The sequence below is a fragment of the Cygnus olor genome, chromosome 4 (genome assembly GCF_009769625.2).
Source record: "Cygnus olor isolate bCygOlo1 chromosome 4, bCygOlo1.pri.v2, whole genome shotgun sequence".
In the NCBI taxonomy this organism is placed as follows: domain Eukaryota; kingdom Metazoa; phylum Chordata; class Aves; order Anseriformes; family Anatidae; genus Cygnus; species Cygnus olor.
In genome coordinates, this window is record NC_049172.1 from 24582535 (window position 1) to 24606549 (window position 24015).

Below are 24015 nucleotides of genomic sequence, written 5' to 3' on the forward strand. Positions count from 1 at the left end.
ATTTCAAAATTCATGATTAACATATAAATGTTAATCATGAATTTTGAAATATGATAAGGGTAACTCAGCTAGTTAACTAAACTAAACTAGCCACAGATACCTGTGGCACTGGTAAACTTCTATTCTGCATAAGGAAAGGAAGGAGGAGTATATACAGACTGCTTTGTTTAATTGCTTGGGATTTTTAGATCCCTAAAGGATCTCCTAAAGGAGATCAACAAACAGAGGACCTTACAATGAGTCAGGCAGTTTCTGGCTCCATCCCAAAGTTCTTAAGTAATATAAAAACACAAAAAACACTGATTTTATTTACAATTTCATCTTACCACTTTCATCCATCTTTTCTGTTCTTACTGGTATCAGCAACAGCAGTGTACTCTCAACCACTCCCAACAGCTCATTTGTTAAAAAAAATAAAAAAATAGAATAAAAAATCAGAAGTAGGAAACTGAATTAACCTTTCATTCTTTTCCTAATGACTCAATTGAGAGTTACCATGCATTTGAATAACGTTTTTTAATGCAGCAAGGTATGTTTATGTGGATTCATTTGCATTTTTTTCCTATTTAACCCATAGAACAAATCCTAGAACAACAGACCATGTTATAGCTCTGCAAGACTTTATTCAAAAGCAAGTTCACTGTTTTTCTGCTCTAGTTCTCCTTTTCAGTAAGGTTATGTTGCTTGTACTTACGGGTATTCCTTGCCAAAAAAATAAATACTTTCTTTTTCTGGAAAGCTAAACTGACCAGTTATCATCAGGCCCATGGGTCTACAGATTACGCTAAGTTTTTGTGCCTCAGCAAACAGACTGCAATCAAATCTTTATGAGCACCACACATTCCCATTTCCTCTAAACTCTGTAGCTTTTAATTCCACAGTTATTTTGGTTGAGTGGCTTCCCATTGTGAAGGGAATTACTTGAAAAGCATAAGTTCTGGAGGTGTGCTGAGGAAATATTGTTGTGCTTGGTTATGAGTCAGACTGGATGGAGTCAAAACTCATGACTTGTTCTTAAGAAATGCAGGCTGAAAATAATGGAAATCCCAGGAATACATCTGTTTTTATAGAGTTTATAACATCTGGACTGAAATTCTTCCATTATCCAATTACAAGCGATAAATACTTTCTTTCCCTTTCTTCACTGGATGTACTCTAAGGTTTAAATTTATGAATTTTTTATCACAGAATCATGGAATATCCTGAGTTGGAAGGGACCCACATGGATCATCAAGTCCAACTCCTGGATCCACACAGGACCACCCAAAAATCAAACCATATGTCTGACAGAGTTGTCGAAACACTACTTGAACTCCAGCAGGCTTGGTGCTGTGACTACTGCACTGCTCCAGTGCCCAAAAAAAGCACAGAAAAGATACAGAAATCAGGAGGCAAATTTCTGTGTAAAATTTATGCCGCCTACAGTCAGAACAGATTCTTCTTTTGGTTCCTCTTTCACATGTAGTCAGCAGTATGCTTATTGACTACATGTGACTTCAAAATGTTATCTCATGCTACAGTAAACACAAAGTACAAAAAAAACAAGTTATAGATACCAGCTTCCCTATCAGTGCAATCAAAGCCAATGACCTTTGTTCTTCTTTCTCTCCTAGTAACTTTAGCTGTGTTCTGAGCCTGCTGCTGCCTTATCAAACCACAACACTCAAACGTGAATTTGTCTTATGAATATTGTTATTATTTCAAAGCCATTCCTGTTTTCAAATCTGCATGAAATGAGATGCCTTGGAGTGTTTCACAGCAAAAGCAACCACAACAACAAAGAACCATAAAATTCATTTTCCTCAAAATGGCTGAAAGTGAGTACTTCTGCAACGTTGAAAGTTATTTTTCCAATTTGGCATAGTGCTTTAAATCTTGCTTTCCTCACACTCATGGCAATTACTCTTCAGAATACAGAGTGCCAGAAAGGGGATTGCTGTGATAGGGAAGAAAAACTGGAGACCAAGTTTACTGCTGAAATGCCCTGCAGCATTGGAGGATTTTAGAATTGATACGAATTATTCTTCGGGCAATGCATGCTCAAGGAAAAAATCTGCAGAAAGCTTGCACTTATCTACTGTTTCCCTTTTTGCTTTTTTTTGTTTGTTTTTAACTTTTACTCTAGAAAACACTGAATTAGCCATTAATATATAAGAATTTGACTTCATCTTTTAAAAGATTTTTTTTAGATAAACAAAATATAATTCAAATACAAATCAGAGAGAGAGCACTTCACCCGATTTTTTTTCCCTGTTTTATCATTTTCTTACCAATTTGATCTCATTTGAAATCCTTGTCAGCTTTTTATCAGATGGACTGCTGACTCTTATTTGATCCTGTAGCCTCAAAATCACATTAGAGGCAGTCTTTGGTGCCACCAAAGAACCTTCCTACCTGTAATGAATCTCATATCATTTACGAGAAAAGAATGGGGAATCTCTCTCTGAAAATTCCTGTGATGGAGGAGGAAAACGGTATACAAAAGATTTTTCAAATAGACTTACTTCATGTAGTCTTCTGCCCACTTAAAACATAAACATATCTGTAGCCTAAAGCAATCTCCTAGTTAAATTTAGCATTCCCTTTGCCCTCAGTTTTGTTCATATTCTAATGTACAGTATTAAAACAAGAAGCATAAGATCATCATTACATGTTACATTTATACCCTATAGACTTACCAAGAGTATTTCTGGTTTACTTAGGAATAAGTCAAGTTATTGCCTTGGAAAAGGAGATATTAAAAGGTTCTCTTATAATTTTGTTTCCTCTGGAAAAAAAAAAAAAAGGAGAGAAAACTTCCCTAAAATATCACATGATGATAGTGACTACATATTTCAAATTGCATTTAGTTCTTAAAGCATACATGAAATTGATGAATTACTAACATGTGTAACTACAAGTGTCTGCTGAGTTCCACAAATAAAGGATATGCTAATTGCTCCAACACATCATCAGCTCCAAATTTGTTATGCTATGCTCTTGCCGTTTGGAGTTCATCATTACTGTTATCTGTAAGTATTTGACATTACTGGATAAAGAAATTAATCAGTCTAGTTGAAAATGTTTAAGAATATGAAAGCTTAGTATGATTTTAATTTGTTTCACAAGACTGACATATACAAGACACTTCATACTAAAGGCTTCTTTGCTTGGGCACTGCATAAGGCAAGATTACTTCAGGTTTTACAACCACGGTGATAATTGTAGTGAATAATCTCATCATTTTTCCCCTTTCAACTTCTGCTTTTTAAAAATTCAGCATTTTCTTTTGGGCATGGTAAGTCATAATTCCACTACCAAAAAGGATAAACAATATTAATGGAAAGAAAAATTCATATGACAGACACATATTGTCTCTTTGCCAATGTGCATGTAAATATTCCATTTTTACCTCATGAACTTGTTCAAGTTTCCCTTGGAGCATACCAAAATTTTAGTATCTAGAGAATCGGAAGAATGGAACTTGGTGGTTCAAGTATGCATTGCATGAAAAATTTGGGAGTTATAAATGATATGAGACAAGGAATTTTTTAGATATGTATCATTTTCATGGTATAACATGGGTTTTTGTTTTATTTTCTTGTTCAGCATTTATACATGCAAAAATAACAACATTCTTTAAGTATCTCATGTCACTTACTACATAAACATCTGTAAGTCAAGAGTCCTAAATTGCCTTAAAATAAAATCTCTCACTTTTAGTGTACCTGTGTATCTGTAATAGTTCTAGATTGCCTTGGCAAAACTGCAAACATATTTTAATTACTAGCACCATCTGAAGAACTTTCCATATGTTATCCCGTATAAATATAATCCAATTATTTTGCTCCTGTAGTAAGCACAAAGAAAGCTCATATCACTACTTATTGTTACTAATATCTACAATACACAGCACTAGCAACATATTATATATAAAAAAATAAAGAAAAAACAAACACCAGTATAGTACCCTATGCTGAAATTACAGCTTGATTTTATGTGTGAGCTTTTACCAATTTAAAACAGACAGCATATGGGGATTGCCTTCTCACCTTCAAATGTACTTCACAATGTTTACTATGACTTCGCATTTCTAAACATTGCCTAGACATGAGAGAAACTCTTATTTTGTAAGGCAGATCTAAGTAGAATATTGCATCAGAAGCACACTTGTTTCTCATAGCAATTCATTATTTCATGATTGGCTTCTTAATCTACTCTTAGCCTCTCAAACAAACATATATGGTTTATCTCTGTATATTGAGACACTGCATTTAACGTAACCCAGCAAAAAGTGTCCATTCACTGTGGCACTGTGGTCTCAATTTACTAGACATACTGCAGATTCTAACTCTATAATCTGTAAACTTTCAAAATATGTACAACTTTCCTCACCCTCAATCCCTGGGTTTATTTCAGCAGTGTTATTTCTACACAGAAAGTGGTGTAAGTTTCATGGTGTCTTAGATACTGCTATAAAATATAATAAATAGCTTGGTAACACATACATTTTTTTCTTCAGTAGTATAATCACAAACCATACAAGAAAGCCTCGTGAATCCTTTCTGAAAACCCAAAAATATCATTAAAAATTAGCATTTTCTCCAAATCTCTCATTAAAAGTGAACTAATGCATACAGAGAACACTAGAAAAGTAAACAAGCTAGCTCACAACTGCATCAGTCCCCATACAAATTCGTCTCTTTAACTTGCTGAATCAATAGCATTGATGAGACCTCACCCTATGTGTAAGTTCTTATTTAATTCAGTTCTTTCTCTTCCCAGAGATTATGGTGTTTCAGTCTCATGTTAGAATTTAACCATTACACACACTAAATAAAATTACTAGGTATCATATGATCTGTATTATTGAAGCTTCAGAGTACAGGACTTTAATTTAGAACATTGGCTCTACCACTGAAGTGATATATAACACTTAACAAGATAATTACTCTGCATTTTTCAACATGGAATGACTATGTGACTATAAACATAGCCTCCTACATAGAAGAGCCCTGTTTACTGGACACTTTGACCCAGGCAAATAATATGTTCAGATGTTTCATTTAAAAAAAAAAAAAAAGTAAAGTTTAACCAAAAATTGCAGAAAAGCTCAGTATTTAAATAAACCCTTTCATTTTCACTTCATAAAATAACAGTCTTTTAATTTCAAAGAAATACAAGAGAAATTCAGAGTCAAATTAATTTAAAGCTTTCTTTTACACACACAAGCAAATCCAAAACAAAAGGTGAGCATCCTTTTTTTTATAAAAGGAGTGATCTATATCATATCAGCATGATAACAACTCAGCATCCAAAGTAAATTAATAATAAAATGTTCTGGTTCTAAATAAGGATGGACAATTAGTTTTAAAAAAAATTATCTTTTTGTTTTACCTTAGCTTCATTTTCTCTTAAAGATCAAATAAATTTACAGAACTCTAGTCCTGGATGTACCCATCACCTTCCTGCAAAAGACCTGTGTCACCATATTCCGATATATGCTAGTACATTTATCATGGCAAAATTGTATATCTTTGACCATTACTGTTGGACCTTTCACTCACAAGGTTCTCCTTTGCTTTTGTCTAGGCCCAGTAGGTAGATCACTTAGATATGAAAACATATTAGGAGAATGATTTATTCCTCACTGACATTAACTGGCATTTCAGTACAAGAAAAAAATAAAATAAAATTACATGGCAGTTGTCAATTTACATTCACAATGGCAAAAACATTGCCTGCCATATTATATGGTTTGATTGTGTTCTGTACAAAGCCAGTGTACATTTTGATCAATCATCTCACTTACTCATCTGACAGGAACGCCAGTGTGAGCAAAGAGTTGTATTCTGTGCACCTTACCTTGCTGTACAAGCATTCTCCAAGACCTAACATGGTGGTTGTTGTTACCCATGTTTTACTAACGAAAAAATGAGATAAGCTAGAGATTTTACTAACAACTTGTTGCAGCCTACGCAAGTCAGAGCAGGTCAAGCAGCTTGTCTTAGACCATGTTTTACTATCACCAGAACTAAGTGATCTTGACTTCGTAGTCCAGTCTTAACACAATTACCTCTTTGTTCAGGGAAATAACTTTCATTGAATACACACAGCAAAGAGCATTTCAGTTTCTATAATATCTTCATGGATATCAAAAAAAATAACTCTATTATTAATTTTGTATAAAAGAAAATGTGTGACAACTGCTTTTTAATGAAAATGTATAATTTCTTGAAGGGCTCCATGTATCCTACATTTGCTGTCTTCTTGTATCAGAGTTAAGAACCCTCTCTGTCCTCCCAGAGCGATAGAGAGTCAAAACATTGCTCCAAGATTTTGTAGTAGTGAAATAAATTAACTTCAACATATGTAGAATTTATCTTTGCAGATGCAATGTTAACTGTTATGCATTTGCTACAATTACTGATCTAATAATGTGAGACACTTTTCCAAACACCAGTATAAAAACAGGGAAGGATCCCTCTGTTTTAGAAAGTCTGTCATACTAAAGGTTATAGTGATAATTAAAATTAAATGTTAAGCATAATTAGATAACTGACAACAGACTGACCTGGTGCACTGGAACCACTAATAAAAAACGCTGCCTGAAAGAAAAAAAAAAAAAAATAACTGTTTATATACTTTCAAGACTATAAGAAGTCTTCTTATAATTATTAATTACATTAACATTTGATACTAAGTTTATTTAATAAATTAATTCTTAAGCTATTATTTTTAGCTCACTCTTTATTCTTTTCAATGTATTGTATTATTTTTAGCTCACTCTTTATTCTTTTCAATGTATTGTGTTACTTTATGTTGAATTTATTAATACTCACAAGACAAGGTGAGAAAACAAATGGCTAAATATCTCCTAATTCGTTTGAATTGTTTATATACATTTATGTATATGTGCGTATGCTTATATATTATTGTTTATACAAACATATATATATTAGCTATTTGAAATCTTTGTTATACCTGTAAGCCTGCAGGGAACTTTTATTTAGTCAGAAGCCAAGAAATTCACTCTGTATTATTAGAGACTAGAAACATATATGGTGTTGTCATGCTGTGGGCAAGTTACCACTACAAGATTGACATAATCTTGACAGAAAATATCAGTCCATTTACACCTTTTCTATCTGCCCTAAGTGCAAGAGAAATATCCTTCTACACCCTCAATCCATTCCTGTATCCACTGCTTTCTCGCAGTCATAACACCTATGGAAATACAACGTTTCTATAAGTTGTTTGCTTTTAGTCGTTTGTAAGGGAGAAAAAAAAAAAGAAAAAAAGGGAGAGAGGGGGAGAGGGAGAGGGAGAGAAGTCATCCACTATATTAAATAGTTATTGCAAAATGTCAAATATCAGAAAAAAAAAAAACCTACCAGATAAATGACAGTATTTGGAATTCTGCCATTTGCCAAATTTGTTTTCAGTTAACATTGTAGAAAATAAGGGGAAAAACCACCGGTTGATGTTTAGATACTGGCTTCTTTCACTTTTCTTAACAACCTTAGGTGTTCTTTATCTACCCTGTAGCATTATTTATATTTGTTCTTGAAATTTCCACAAACTTTCCAGCACGACATAAACATACTCTTGAGCAAGTAAACAAACACACAAAACTCTGAAACAAACCACAAGAAGCAAGCCCTAGCTAAAAAGAAAAGGATTAACTACCTAAATTAAACAAAACCCTACTTTTTACAGCTCTCTAAGCAAAAATTTAGCAGGTCTGCGTGACACCATCCATCTTCACAAAGATCTTGGCAGCTGTCTCTATCAAACCACTGGGGGAGGAGGGTGCCTCAAATTCCAAAATGTACGCTGTGAGCCAGAAATTATTTAGCAGCTGCTAATTTGAAGCAGGCAAATAGCCCAAACGATTGTAAACTCTGAGTACCTGATTTTGCCTGCTTACTTGTCTGCCTGCAGCTAGCAAAACCTTTTCCAAGCATGAAAGCCATTTCTATGCAGGATATACCTTCAGCAGGCAAGTAGGTGTGCCTTCACCTATGGTAATAAATGCCTAATAAATTCCTAACGAAGTCAGACAATTTGCAGCTTTCACACATTAGTAATTTGACACAGAATATTTTGCAGAAGCAAAACTCAATCTCTAAATTCATCTTGAAATTACAAACTGACTTATCTTCATTAGGACTTTACCAGGTACTGGTGATTTTAGTTATCACACACTGGCTAAACTGAGTAACGAATACCTTCATTATTTTGGAGAAAACCTTATGTATGAGATAGCTCATCTGTTCACCTAAGGTCTAAATTAGGGCTCATCTGAAACAAAGAAGTCTACTAATGATTACATTGAGAATAGTCTGGTGATCTTTATCATCTGTGTTACAAAAGAAGGAAGTATCTCAAACTGCTGGGATGCAAATCAGTTATAATTATGGGGGGTTGGGTCCTTTCTCAAGCACTATTCTTGATTGAATCCTGCAAGATTTTCTCAAATAAAATGATATTTCCTGTCAAGGAACCTGGAAGCTTACTTTCTTTTAAAAATTTAAGTCAGGGTGTTGGTGATATGGTTAATTTTCCAAAAGAAATATGTAATGTTTCTAGAATCCTATTTTGTTTAGTTTATTGAGATATTTTGGTTATTTTTGTTTGTTTGCTTTTTTATATTTTTTGTGTGTGTTTTTGTCTGTGTAAACTTTATTATTTCATAAAATGATACTTTGAGAATGGTTGTTCTTTGTTGTTATTTTAGTTTTATTTTTACATCTAGTTTTACAGATCTATCCTGAAGTAAAAGCTCATCAGAGCCAAGATTCTTCAGTTCTGCCTTTAGCTGAAACAGACTAGTCAGCATTATGCCTTTAGTTCTGCTCGTTTTTCTTTATACTTATTTACTTGGTAGTAAAAATTGAAGTTCCTTGTCAATGCATGCGTTCTGCTTGTAGTTATTACCCTGAGGTAAAAGGTTACTTTATAATGAAAGCCAGCCTAAGGTTTTTATAATTATGTTTTGTGCAGTGGTGGTTGCATGGAGTTGGTAAGAGTTTAAAGTCTAATACCTGCTCTGGTGGTAGGCTGAAACTACACTGTTTAGTAAATACTAACAATTCCCTTTTCCTTCCCAAGAGAACCTGACATGGAACCAGGTTAACTTCTGTGCTGATTACAGATAATAAAATTCTTCTCAGATCATGTCTTTAGTATATTCTGACTGAAAGTTTAAAGTAACTCTGTACTTTTTTTTACAGTACCACACACTGACCATGGCTCTTGAACAGAGCCGTCAAACCTTAAAGAAACAACTACACACAAAAATCCCATACACAATAACTATTGAATAGACTTTTTCTGTGTAAGTTTAATTAGCCTGCTTTAATGACAATAATCTCCAGTGTGTAAGTACATATGTTGGTTTTTTTTTGTTCATACTCCTCCGTAGTTACATAATATTCTTTGACACTTTTCTTCTTTGAAACATTCCTTGGAGAAGCTTGCTAGTTTGTGAGAGAGAATGAAGTTTGTACAAATCTGTTAAGAATGTGAGAATGAAACAATTTCCATAAAGTAACTACTGGTGCAATAACTAGTTCTATTTACAAGAATAAACATAAATAAATAATGAGTAGGTAATATAAGTAAATAATGAACCAGAACTGAACTTCACAAAACTTTAAGAATGTGGATTCAGAGTAATTTCTGTAATCCTATATCCTGACCCTAAGAGATAAAGGAAATGGCTAGGGAAAAGCAACTACTGGGAAAGCATGGATTGCATTTCATTTAGTACTTTCCTGACCTCAACTATTTTCAGTTTTTGGAAGTTCTTGACCCCGATGTAGTTGACTTAATAACCTCTCACAACTGCTTGCATTGCATTTCTAAGAAACTTTATAGTTGTCTGCTTTAGCTCTTATTAAATTTTTGTATACAGAATATGCATTGAAAAATTTTCAGAAGATGTATATCCCCACTACATGATCAATCACTGGATTCATACTAGCTTCATTCATTAGTTCCAAGTTCTTGTGCTGAAAGAGACGGTGTATAGGTTACCTCTCCAGCCTTTCCAAGATAGTTATGATTCTGGAGAACTTTACCATACGCCTATCCAGTCCTCTCTTTTACAAGCTAAAAACATTCAATTTAAACAGTACTGATGTCAAAGCTGTTCCATATCTTTGATCATCTGTGTTGTTCTTCTCTGTATCTTTACGGCTGCTACTGTAGATCTATATTCTGCTATCATGAGAAGAGACAAAATTCACAATATTCTAGAATGTGAACCGTTTATTTACAGTTTCATAAACATTTATTCAGTTTTTGCTCTTTCTTCCTTTTGTAATAATTCTTAACATTCCTTTTTGTCCACAGCTGAATGTTAAGCTGATGTTTTGACAGAACTGATTATCACAGTGCCACTAGATCATTTGTGAGTGGTAATGGCAAAGTAACAGACTGCTGGTTCACATGTGAAGTTAAGATTGTTTTTCTTCATGTGTATCACTTTGTATATATCTATAATGAATGTCAACTGCCCCTTCATTACATAGTCACTTAGTCTTCTAAGTTCCTTTAACCATTCTTCAACTACTGTCACAAATAATATAATTTAAAAAGGGTCTCATCCATGACAATATCCTTTTCTACATCATTTTTAAATACATGAATGAGCACAGCTGCAGTGGAACTACAATGGTAACCTCTCTTGTAAGGAAAAAAATCTGTATTATTTTATTTTTATTATATTTTTAACCAGGTATTTATCAATGGCCTTTGAGACCTTCCCTCTTATTTCATTACTGTTTAGATACCTTAGAAGTCTTTGGACTGATACAAGTAAATGATCAGCCAGATCACCCTTAACTATGCGTTTGCTGATTCCTTTGAACATCTTCAAGAGGCTTGCAATACAGGACTTCCCTTTAATGAAGTATACCAAATCTTCCCAAAAGATTGCGTTTATCCAGGTTTCTACCCTCAATTAATTTAATAAGCACTAAGATTCTGACCCCATAAATACTTAAGTGTTTATGTATTTTGCTTACTTGAGTTACCCATGCAACAGCAATGAGTCTCTTTAAATGAGTGAAATGATGTGTGCTACATCTTTTTCAAAAATATATGAATACAGTACTTGATACTTTCTCTTTTGTACTAATATACAGAGGTATAAATACACAACAGCAACAAAAAAAACTCAGTTAACACAAGTGTCTTCTACTGTACTGATGCTGCTTAGTCATTTCACACATCCAAGCTTTTTTTAGAGGGAAAAGTTGGAAGCAGCTCTCATGTGAAACAGATACTTAGTCTGAGGTCTGCGGGTACAGTATCTGGTACTTGGAAAGAGTTTTTAACATCCTTTGGTCTCCCTGGTCCCACTCTGAATTCATGATTTATGGGAAGTCAACAGCTGGGAAACAATATTGTGTCAGAAGTGACACCAGTTGGGTTAAAGCAAAAAGAGATTATTTTGTCTGAGACTACAGATAAATGACAAAATAAAATGAAAAGTAACACAAATAAACTTAAAAGCAATGTTTTTTTTAAAAAAAAAAACAACTGTAAGCCATTCCCAGTTCACTTTCTCATTGGCAATTTTACAGAGAAGTGGAGGTGACTGGACCAGCTGAAGGCTTCAGGAAATAATAAAGTAGGAAAGGGCTTAAAAGCTCTGTTTTACTGCCTATAGAAGCAGAGTTTCATAAGGCTCATAACAACCTATTGTTACATGTAATGGCTATGAATATGCTTTGATGTTGATAACGTCTCCAGTGTAATTACAGATGACCGATTTTTACATACAGGAAAAAAGCAGTAAGACATGTACATCACAGTTAGGAGGCAAGAAATTATGCATTTGGAAAAACAAATTATGCAGTCAAGATGAAGCAGGAGGTGGGAGCAGGAGACCTTAGAAAAGACTGTCACAGATACTGATTTGAGTCAGAAAAAAAATTAATAGTCATTAGTAGGATTTTACAAGCCATAGATCCAGGAACAGAAATCATGTTCCATCTGTACAATTCTTACTGTCTTAAAGCATCCCAAAGAATATCACAGCTTTTAAGAGGCACAGGTTAAATCTGAAGTAGCATTTTATTTCAGACCAAAAATGCCCTTCTAAAACAAGTGTGCCAGCTGTCTCCAATTACTGCACACTGGTTTGCATTGCAGGGCAGTCTCAGAATGCATGAACTGATCTTCTTTTGCATGAGACTGGGAGGCAGTATGGGACTTCACCTAACGCATGTCAGCTGGCAGCAGACATTCAGTTCACGGGAGCCTGGAGGTAACCTGAATTAGCCTCTCCCCCCAGCAAATGTATATTGTGTGGGTATCCTCAGCAATTTGCTACTTGTTAAGGCAGATATAGCCACGATAAATAAGACACCAGTATATCAGACACAGGAGCAATACGTGTGCTACAGTGTTTAAGTACCAAGATTTGCTCAGCCTTCAGAGTAACATGTTGCAAAATTATAAAATTAAATACACTTCCATAAGCAGAGATGAACTAAGTTGACCTATATGATAATACTCAAAATGTGTGTATGAAGTTGAATTTGACTAATCCTACACTGAGAGTACAGTGACATTGAGTAGGAAAGGGTGTTCAGTATGCCCAGCAAATCTCAGTTTCTCAAATTTTAATAATAAAGAGAGGTACTGAGCCTGAAGTTAAGTTTTTAACAGCTCAACTTTTGAATGAGATACCAGGTTCCATCTACTTTGGCGTTATAACAGATGGCAATTCCAAACTAAGTCCCTTTAATACAAGTTAAGGTCAAGTCTTCAGCTCTTGTCTCTCATGCATTACCACTACTACTGTTAGACTGAAAAAACACAATGCCTTAAAAACTAATGTATTTAATACAAGTGTTGGGTATTAAGGCAGCCAGCACACACACACACGCACACACACACACAAAAAAATCTGATTTTATGATTCAAAAGGCGCTCACAGGCCTGTAAGTACGCCAGAAGAGTGTATATATCAGTCAGTCACTCTTATCAAGCCTGGCCAGAAAAATGGCCCATTTGCAGGAGACAGACTCCAAATTGTACCCAAGCATCTAGTAAATGAAGGTCACAGCCAAAATGAATATATCCACAAAGGCTTAGTCATAGCTAAAAAAAATGTAATTTATCTTAATTCCAGACATTTTAACAGGTCTATTTTAAGCATTATTCCATTTGCTCACTAGCAGATGTTCAGCACAGACTACTTGGTGAAAATGTATTTACTCTTTTAGACAAAAAAAAAGACTGATATTGGCAAGTCTGTTAAATGAGGAATCATCTAGACTATGGAGCTCCTGAGGCAGCTACAAGATAGATAACATCTAGTTTTTGGAATAAGAGCAATGAGGAAAGTGTTTCAACAAAACAACATCGGAGCTATTACAGACACCCACATAATAGCTGGGGACATGATAATTACAGTGTCAATCAAGGTGGATAATGATCAGAAACAGAGGGAAAGGAAGGCAAAGATCCAATTAGAAAATATTAATTTAACTCAAGTGAATGCTAAAAGATGGCAAATAAAACAGGAATTGAGGCCGATGACAGCAAAGATGAAGACTTCAACAGTAGCAAACATGAAGATTTCATAGTACAAAAAATTCTACAAAACATCCTGCGGATAATTACTCTAACCACAGAGGGCACCCAAGGGAAGACTGCTCTGCTGAGGCAACAGTTGAATAACAGGATAACTTGGCAATACTCACAGAAACATGATGGAGCTCTGCAGTAACTAGAAGCAGTGCTCTGTTATGTGTGACTGCTCTAGGACTCACTGCAGTGCTTGCTGTTCAGTTAATGGACATAAAGCCATGGCTTTAACTTTCTTATTTTCTGACTTTCCTACCATCACATCGCTTGTGATGTGCAGTATACTTTTCAAGACTAATCTCCCTGGCCCAGTCATCATGCAGCTGGACATGTGAGGACAGTTTAGGAACTTGTTTATTACATGACCAAGACATTGTGAGCTCTCAATAAAACAGAATAAAAAACCTGTTGAAACTGAGAAGAAACCTGGTGGTTCTGTTTATCAGTAGGAACTGACATATTTCAATAGCAGAAAATGAGACAGATGTAATAGATGCTTTGCTGTTGCATTATAATGAACTGTATCTAATGGATCTAGTACTTTACAGGATGCTAAAAACATCGATCTATATTATTACCTTCACCTCTTACATGGTGTACAAACTAGGTGAACATACCTCAGGGAACATGCAGAAAAATTGTGCAATACAAATCTTAAAGAAATCTTAAAGAGGTCAGTTTGCAAAGCAGATTACCAGAGATGCCCAAATAACCTTGGCCTGTAGAAAATACTATTTTATTACAAAACAGATTGTAGATTGCAAATGACTATATGCTTCATCATTTCTATAGTTATATTAAGGCTTCCAAAGCACAAGAACTTGTACTGGGCAGATAATGATATTATTGACTAAGATATTATTGACTAAGTAGGTATAACTGAACAAGCAAATCAATGTATTGTTATATCAGAAGTAGAGGGTAATTAATCAAAAGTCTATTATCTCATGATGAAATTTATAATTAACAACTGTATAAAGCAACATGTTTTTTCAACATCAACAACTCCTGTGATTAGCCTTTGTGAAGCCCGAAAAGCTGTGCCACATTTCCCTAAGTCCATTTTCTGCTACATAAGTGAATACATCCTATTATTGCTGAAAGATGTATTTAAAGGCAAGGAATTCCCATGAATTACAAAATACCTGTTACTCAATTTCAATGAATGATGTGAAGTCATAGGGAATTAAATATTTTGATTCCACATATGGAAAAAGATAATTCCTAAAATACTGTTCAGATGCCAAAGCCAATGCTTTTTGAGGTGTCTGCATAACATAAACTGGCAAGTACTTATTGCTTCCCTGAAAACTTTTTCACAAGACAGGAAGAATGACTTTTTCTACTTGACACATGCTACTGTGATTCACAAGGTCTTCACTGGAGTAGAATGTCCAAAGGTATAAAAAGGGTAATATGCCAAAAGAAGCAGCCAAATGGTTTATACCACACAATATAAAGACCTGCATGACAATTCGAGGCATGGTATTCACACCCAGACTGAGTGATAAAGACTGAGCTCTGATGGGTTAAGTGTTAACCTAACCTACACAGGTATAATCAACAGGTTGTCGGAAGTATGCCTCAGGCCTAACGATGAGGACATTATTTGTCTGAGATATTTTTAATGGGAAATGGCACAGGTAGTGTACTGTGATACTATCTTTTTAAATTAGTCATGTATAATTATCAGAAAACTTCCATTTGGGAGAGGTATCGTATATGAGGCAGAAACTGTCTGAGAGTTTGCAGGACTGGTATATCTGTACAAGTCACTGTTAACCAAAATCTCATCACAAGAGCTCTGGCTGGAACACTACTTTCTTGGTCTCACTGCATTTCTGGCAGTGCAACAGCTAGGAAGAGCAGTTAGAAAGTATGGAAAACAATGGGTCATAATCCATGCCCCATGAAGCTGAGTTACAAAATGCAGTGGATACACTACAGAGCAAGCCATGATAGCTAACGTGGGAGTGGATGCAAATCAAAATCAATCCACAGTGATACCAATCCTAGGCTAGGATCTAAACTAGCATCACTAGACCTTTTCCTAAGCCACTTACTCAGTACCAGAAGTCTCTGACAAATTTCTTGTGCTTTCCCTTTACAACTACTTCTGACAAAGAAAGTAAAGTGATGTAAATAAGATAAGCATTATGGTCCTATTATGATCTCTTTGCTGTGCTTGGCACTGCTTGTGTATACTCTAGTTTGCATTGCTTTTGGTCCTATTTTCTCAAAACTTTTTTATTATTATTTGACACAACATGAATTTCACATTTATGATATATTGTATCACTTTGGTCTCATCTGTAACTGAACTCATAATAAGCAGAAATCAGAAGATAATTTTACTTTATTCCTTTAATGTTTTTCTTTTATATGAAAAAGGGAGAGGGGAGGAGGCATAGCTCCTATTTCACATCTCCTCAGGAAACAAGCTGCTTCCTTGGTCTTACTGAGATCTGGAAATTTTCCATACTAATAGAAAACATTTCTTTCTAGCACTGAAAGAATATTTGTGCAATTGTTTATATTAGCTGATTCCAGCTTGCTGAAATAGGTCCAATTTTGCTTTTTCAGATGAAATTGCAACATTAGCTGGGTTTTTCATTTAGACAATATTTCACACAGAAATAATATAGATTTTAAAAGATCTGTGATATTCTTTTCTTGACACACAAATTCCTTTGATTTTCTTTCAGTAAGCTAAAGAGACAAAGAGGAGGGCTAATGATTACATTATGTTTGGTGTTTGTTTTTTTTCATGTTGTCACCACTGCCTTAAACAAAACAAGCCTGTTCTATTTTAAACTCAGATTCCTGGTATATTTATTTTAAAGAATTAACAGAGCTTTTAAAATATTTGCTTTTAAGGAGTTGTATCAAATGAATATAAAAAAAGATAAATACATCTATTATCTAAATAAAAACAAGTTAGAATAATAGTTTTGCTATATATTTATTTAATACATATATATATATTTAATATTTATTTAATACTCATACACGGCAAAGATGTTAACTATTTAAAATAATGTTCCCATTATTTTATTGTCCCTTATATTGTTTTATTTCATTTCCATTTCCATATATTATTCATAAGGAATAAGGGTGTACTATTTATGCATCTATATTTCCTTTCAAGTGACAACAATTTAATAAATCATAACATGAGAGATAAGTACATTTTTAACCACTGAAGTGAATTGAAGGTCTACACTTTCCTGAACTCTGTGGTGACTTTAGTGAAGCTCCAAAGAATGGCTTCAGCTAGTATAGACCATGTTGCAAAGTGATTAACAGAAATAGATTAAACAGTTATCTCTCATTTAGTTCTATGTTTTTTTGTAGTTTAGCATGACGTGTGTGTATGTGTGTTTTGGAGGAATCCTAAGATGTATCACAGGAGAAACATCAGAAATCTTTATGACAGTGCTACTGACAGGAAAAGTGGATGAGCTAACCACAATTTGAAAACATTTTTGCATAATGAATTTTCTGTTTTTTCTTTCCCTGAAAAGGCTCATTTCCCCCCTATGCCTGTTGGAAATCGACTGATATATAAAAGCTAGAGCCATCAGAAAAGGTTCCGTCAGCAGATACACTTAGAAGAAAACTGGTGTGTATCAAAAAAAAAAAAAAAGAAAAAGAAACCAAGCTTGTCATAAAACCCAAAGTCTGTTTCCACTTTATTTGAAGACATAGCAGTTAGTGTGTTCACCCTCCTTTACTGCTATAGTTCCCCTCCACAAGGATGATCAACTTTTTTCTCACTCTGATGGATTTCAAACTCTTCCTCAGTGATGATTTTGCCACCACTTGCTGGGTAGACCATGATCATTAAAATATCTAGTAAACTACTTCTGATGTATTGAGAGAGTATGTAAAGTAAATCCAACTCTGTCTGTTTATGGTACAGAATAGTGACGTATACAGCATTACCCAGGAAAATCAACCTTATAATGAATGACTGAAAACACAAGGAATTACTTGATATTAATTAACCAAGGATAATTCTTCTACTGTTCAAAGATTTTCTCTCTTCCTTTCACTTCTTTTTTACCCTCATAACACGAACTAAAACACGGTATAATAAGGCAAGGAGAAAAGTCATTTCTGCTTAAATGACTTCAATTTACAAATAAACAGTATACAGGAGTAGTTCCATTGAATTGACTAGAAACTGATTAGCTACTTAAATTTAAGCATATATCTAAATGTTTGGAAGATCTGATCTTCAGAAGGTTTCAGACAGCTTTGTGTATTAAACGTATATTAAGAAGACCCCTTGGTTTTGCTCCTGAGGCTAAAAAGGTTGTGACCTGTTACAATTCCTCGACAAAGCAGACACAGGTGTATAAATATGACTGATTTCACAGTTCTTTGAGATCTGAAGATAAGCATAAAATTCTACATTCCCCTAATACTCTCATTGCACTTTGGGCATGTGTAACGTGTTTTGCAAGAGTTTAAGGTAGGAACAGAAATTTTACCTCAGAATTTATTGTACCACATTAATCGTAATAACCTTGTGAGCATTTTTTAACCATAAAGACTTAAGCGAAATTCTGCCTGAAAAAGTGTAAATCTAGAACCTCTTTATTGAAATCATTGGATAAGTTCCAAACTTAAACAACTGCAAATAAAAATAAAGCTTGGATCCATATCTTCAGCCACAATCAACCATTTTAAGAAAGAAGATACCCTGCAGATTATTTTTATATAACTTTGCTTTGGAAGGACGTATTTATGGTTGTCTCTTGATATGATGTCAGATGAGAAAAGAATGGTCATTTATTCTTACCCTTGCAAAATTAGGCCGATAGCTTTGCTGCATAAGATGAACACAAGACTGAGTCATGGTTACAGTATGCCGGGTGTGGCTGCAAAAGAAAGAAATATTCTTTACCTTGACGATATCTGTTGTTACTCTTTTTCTTTTTCTTTTTTTTTTTTTTTTTTGGGGGGGGAGGGCAAGGGATATTCTATCTGTTCTATTATCGCAGACATTCTCAATGAATATTTGGTACCAGCTGAAGCAAAACCAAACAGTCTGCTAAGAAAACACAGGTAATCTTAATGAAGTTTAAGCAAAACCCTTAGAACCTACACTAAGATTGAAAGTCCCTAAAACTTCCCAAAGAGGGATGCTGTTTTTACAACAAGCATTTTCCAGGTTCCTGTCAGCTGGGCTGCTGGATGCCCCCCCCCAACTGCTACTGTAGAAAGACAGGTAAATTACATATGTGCAGTTACCATTTTTGTCCCTCTATAACTTCCAGGTTACCCACTAAAATCCAATGGAGCTATATGGATTAAACATGTCTGTGTAACTTATGTGAAAGCTTACCAGAGCTTTTTATCACTCCATGGTGCTCTTACCTGTAAGATCCTGCTTTACTCTCCTGGCATCCACTGTTCTGTTTTCCTATGGCTTGCCCCTTCTACTTCATCCACCCTGACTTTCACACTGAGGGTCAGGATCAAGCCAGGTGAGGGGGAATGGGACAAGGCCCTGCAGGGCCCCAGGAATGAGGAGGCAGCCTGATGGTGATGGCTCCCAGGGTCGTGGATGGGCCTGTTTTGGCAGCAGTGGTCACTCAAACCAGGCCCTGGGGAAGGCCCTGGCCCCAAATGTTTCCTGAGCACTGGGGCTGGCCCTGTGGTGGCCTCCTTATGGGCCTTTGAAGCCTCCTCTCACCATGGTCCCTGGCAGGACAAGGCTGGTTCAGTGACACAGGCCACACATCAGCCCTGGGCACACACCCCAGAGGGGAGGCTTTGAGGGCCATAGTGACTGCCGTGCTCGTGCACAGGGGACCTGCAGCCACGGAGGATCCCCACTGCTTCCCCTCACAACTTCAAAACACAGTCACTTGGTGCAAAAGCAGCATCAGACATGAGCCAACAGATTCCAGAGAAATATGGAAACAACAGGACAGTTATGAAAAGTGAGTCCTGCCTAGAAAACAAATCAGTTTTTAAATGGAAATTTTGCTGTTAGGCCCATTCCTTTCTCTTTTCACAACATTGAGTGACTGGGGTGTAATAGCAGTATAGGGCACCCACTCTGGGGAGTCTCACCGAAGTTCTACCAGGAAGAAACCCACGTGGTGGTGACTTCTTAGACTTCTGAGTTGGTTGTTGTTTTGTTTGGTTAGTTGGTTGGTTGTTTTGTTTTGTTTGTTTGTTTGTTTGTTTAGTGCTACTGATCTGTCTAACCTATCCTAAAATGAAAGAAATCGTTACCCGTTTTAATGTTTGCAATATTCTGGACCTTTATAATAATACTAAGACTGATACCATGATTAAACTAAACATTTATTTGTTTAAGATACTAAGAAATGTTTGAAAAATCTTGTGTATGTATCTGAACATTACATTCCGGATTAATGTCTTTTTACAATATGAAACTGCTAAGCAGTCCTGTAAACATTGTTACAGGCCTGAAACAGCTTTTTCTCTGCTTCAGTGTTTAACAGATGGGAAATTTGCTGAGATGACACACAGAGCACCAGGCAGGTGTTGGAGTTACAGCTTGTTCTTCCAGATCTCAGAGAACAGGAAGCTCCGAAAAGTTTCTCTTTGTAACATTTCCCATATTTGCACATGGTCTATATCTGTTTTGTATTTGGCTCTGCCAGAAAGCACCTTTTAGTATGACTCCTAGTAATAAATTACCTTATGAATCAAGGTGCTTGGGATGCATTTTAAAGTGGAGGCTGCCATTCACTGACTCATCTGAAGATAATTTTCACCCTGCATAGTCAATGTATCCCAGAGCAATATCTACATGCTAAAATTCAGACCTGATGCTTTTCTGCTTAAGTTCTGTAATTTAGTTCCCCTACAAAGCTTCTCACTTCTCATGTGAGGAAGCATAAGGGCACATATGAGAAGAAACTTGGGCTAATAAGACTGCAGGTTTCTTTCATTTCTGTTAGGTTCTTGCACCCAACACTGCCAGGTCCTGTGTGAAATCCCTCAGATCTCATCCCAGAGGACTGCAGCCACATATTGCACCAGAATGACAAATTTTCAGTTCTCTTCTTAATCTAATCAATACTTTTTAATCACACACACACACACCAAAAAAAAAAAAAAAAAATGTACCAAAACATTTCAATACAATGAAAATTTTCTTCTGAAGCCCCAAAAATTATTTCCAGGAACCCAGTTCACACACTGCTTTTGTGACAAGCCAAGAATATAAGAAAGCAAGCATCACAGAATGCGCTGGGTATTTCACATACTGCCAATGAAGCAAACAGGAGTTATTCTAGACAAGTTGCTCCTTCTGCTTTAGACTGTGTTTCACTCAAGTTTCACTTGACTTCCTTTTTGCTCTGTATATCTCTTCATATCCCATTTTAGGAATGATGTTGACATTTCATCATTAAAGTTCTACATTTTCTAAAAGAGCATCTCCATTAAGGCCTGTGAGAAAAATTCCTTTCCTTTCCTGATGTCTGATAAATTCTGAATGTACTACAGTTAATTGAAAGAAACCATGGGTAAGCATCTGCATTAATATAATAATAATAAACTAAAGCACAGCAATAAAGTGACTTTTTCTTTAAAAATCATTTGTGCCTTCAAGGCCATGTACAACCCTGAAATGAAGAGTGAAGGGAGTTACATAAACAGCAACATTCCCTTGTTTTATGTCAAATTATGTTATCTACTAGTGATAAATGATAAAATCACTATCAAGATGACTGATGAGTTGTCAGAGAAAGAAGGCCAACAGGCAGTAATTTCAATGTAATTAACTTTTAATATGATTTTTCATGGAAACAAGACTTATGTGAATGTGTTGTAAGTGTATTTGTTTCTGACCGTCTGGTTTCTCCTAAAAACTCTTGAGCAGCTTGGCAGATATTAAACAATGTTTGTAGAAGGGTGGATGTGGTTTCTATGAAAATAGATGGCCAGGCAGAAAATACAGACCATACAGTTTTTTGAACTTTGAGAAAATGTGCAGAGTCAGTTTGTACATTAGTAACCAATAACAAATCTGTATGGGAGAGACATCTTATAAATACTCCTTCCATAGGGAAAGTTGCTTCATTTCTAGAAACCAAAACAAGTCAAATGTGAGGCACACACTGGTAACAAAATAAACTTGTCCTTGTGATCACTGGGCTACCTGGTTTGAGAAACCACAATGTTTTTGAAAGAAAGTAGTAATATCTACCACTTTTTTTTTTTTTTTCTTTGTGAAAACTGTTTTGTTGTGTTTTGTTTTGAGAATAGTCTATTCCTTGCTGGACAAGTAAGACATTATTACTTGTTGTCACTCTAAATATTATGTTGATCCTGGCAAGAATCTATATTTATTTTGCTTCTGTAATTATTGTTTTATGTCCAACCTAATGTTTGCTGGATTGATTCACTGGATTGTAAGTTATCTAGGCCAAGGAAACAATTTAAATTTTTGAAACTGCTATTCTCCTCTGAGTTACAAAAAATTACTAAAACCAGTAATATGCTAGTTTAGGAAAAGATGGTAATTAAATAGCTTCAACTTTTCTTCCAGAAGAATATTTTATTTTCTTTTATCTAACTATACTGTTCTCAATAGACATTATCTTTGTGGTTTTATGCCTAGAATTTGCTCCTATATCACTGTTCCCTACAAAGGTGAAGACATCTTAGAAAAAATCTTCAGTAGCTGGATTTATTTTTCCTCAATGTAATGCTGTCAGCAAAGCAGAGGCTTTACCTGCAAGGAAAACATTACAGCACATGACAGTACATCTCTTGTTAGCCTGCTAATAAAACAGGTTCTTTTAAGTTCATAACCCCTAATGTTCTTCTGCAAAATAACTTGGGCAGAGCTCAAAATCTTTCATTAGTGACAGCCAAAAGTAAATAATCTATTGTAAATGATGTAATTTTCAAAGCTTATTACTTTGTCTTTGTAAGTGTCATAACAATGCTTGATGGCAGCTTTCATAGCTGACACCTCACAGAATCCCTGTTGGCAAAATTAATCTACTGTTTTTAAAAAGTGCTTATTATCTATACATACCAATGAAACCATTGGAAGATTCCCCTGGGTTCCAGTGAACTTTGAGTCAGGTCATCCACAGATTAATGGGCTTTAAGACTAAAGGAATTGTTAAGATCATTTGGGATGACTTGGTGCACATGGTAGATCAGTAGCAATTTAGCAAATAAATGCTGGATCAAGCCAGCAACTTGTTCTTGAATGAGAACATATCAGTTAAAAATGAAGCCCAATGTAATGGTATCAGTACAGATAATATTCTGTCAGCTAAATTGTAGAAGCTTAATGGGAACATGCTGGGAAGAGCTTGGAAGAGTCATTAAACATGGATTCTTGATAATCAAAATGACACAGCACCATTCTGATTTCATAAACCACATTTAAAGGGAAAAAAACAGGTGCTAGAGAAAGTATAGATACATGGCTAGGCTTTCTGCTGCCTTTGGGGTATCCATCCTTATTCAGAGACGCAAATATCCTTATTTCAGGTAGAGGTGTACACTGGTCATCCTTGCAGGATGGCTGTGGTTACTCAAAGAACACTTTATTAATAGTCAGTAAATTTCTTTTAATACCCAGTCCAAGATTGTTCAGGGTCAGCCTATATCTATTTGTTCTTGTGCCAACATTGTTCTTTTACTTAAACAGTTCTGTTCCCTTGTGGTGTTTATCCCTGAGGAGAGCAATCTTATCCCCTCTCAGCCTTCCTTTTGCAAAGTTAAACAAGTCACACCCTTCCACCTCTCATTAGTCAGGTTCTCCATTCCTCCTGTCATCCCAGTAGCCTTCTCTGCATTGAAACAAACTAGTTTCTGTTCATTTTCTTGCATGTCTTTGACCAGAGTTGTGACTATTCCAGGTGACTCCACACCAAGGCCTAGCACCATCAGCCTGCTTCTTGGCTGCCTTTCTGGAATTGTCCTGGTGGGGACATTTCAAAGGTACATTTGCCTTTTCTCATGGCTCTATGGCAATTTATAGCCATCCTGTATTTCTTCTCCTTAACTATTTCCCACTGAGAAGGTGCAAACCTATGACAAATGTTTTTTTTGTTATCAGACCCCAAATTGCGTGCTCACAACATGTAATGAAACTCCATACAGATGACATTCTGGACTAAATCTCTTCAGGACAGATGAAACAGTAGCAAGAGACTTGCATGCATGGGTAAGAGCAGTTAAAGATGAAAGCATGGAGTGAAATTGCTAAATCTTCTCATTTAACCACAATAGGATTAAGAGTAATGCTTGCTCATACAATAATAAGCATTTAGAGCGAGAGAGAAGGAAGGAAAAAAAAAAAAAAACTTAGTAGCATCCAAGTGCAGATAAATAAAAACAAATATTGTAAGTCAATCCACAGTGGCTAGATTCTTTTGCTGGTAAAGTCTTTTACATTTGGCAGGATTTTTT

General features: G+C 35.4%; 1 long non-coding RNA gene across 1 annotated transcript; it reads right to left on the reverse strand.

Moving 5' to 3' along the window:
• Positions 1 to 195: 195 nt before the first annotated feature.
• LOC121069611 lies at positions 196 to 19536 on the reverse strand. The gene is made up of 3 exons (XR_005819531.1): positions 18973 to 19536; positions 18395 to 18473; positions 196 to 396 (listed from the first exon to the last, which is right to left on the reverse strand). It is a non-coding gene; the product is annotated as an uncharacterized LOC121069611 (long non-coding RNA).
• Between the last annotated feature and the right edge of the window lie 4479 nt (positions 19537 to 24015).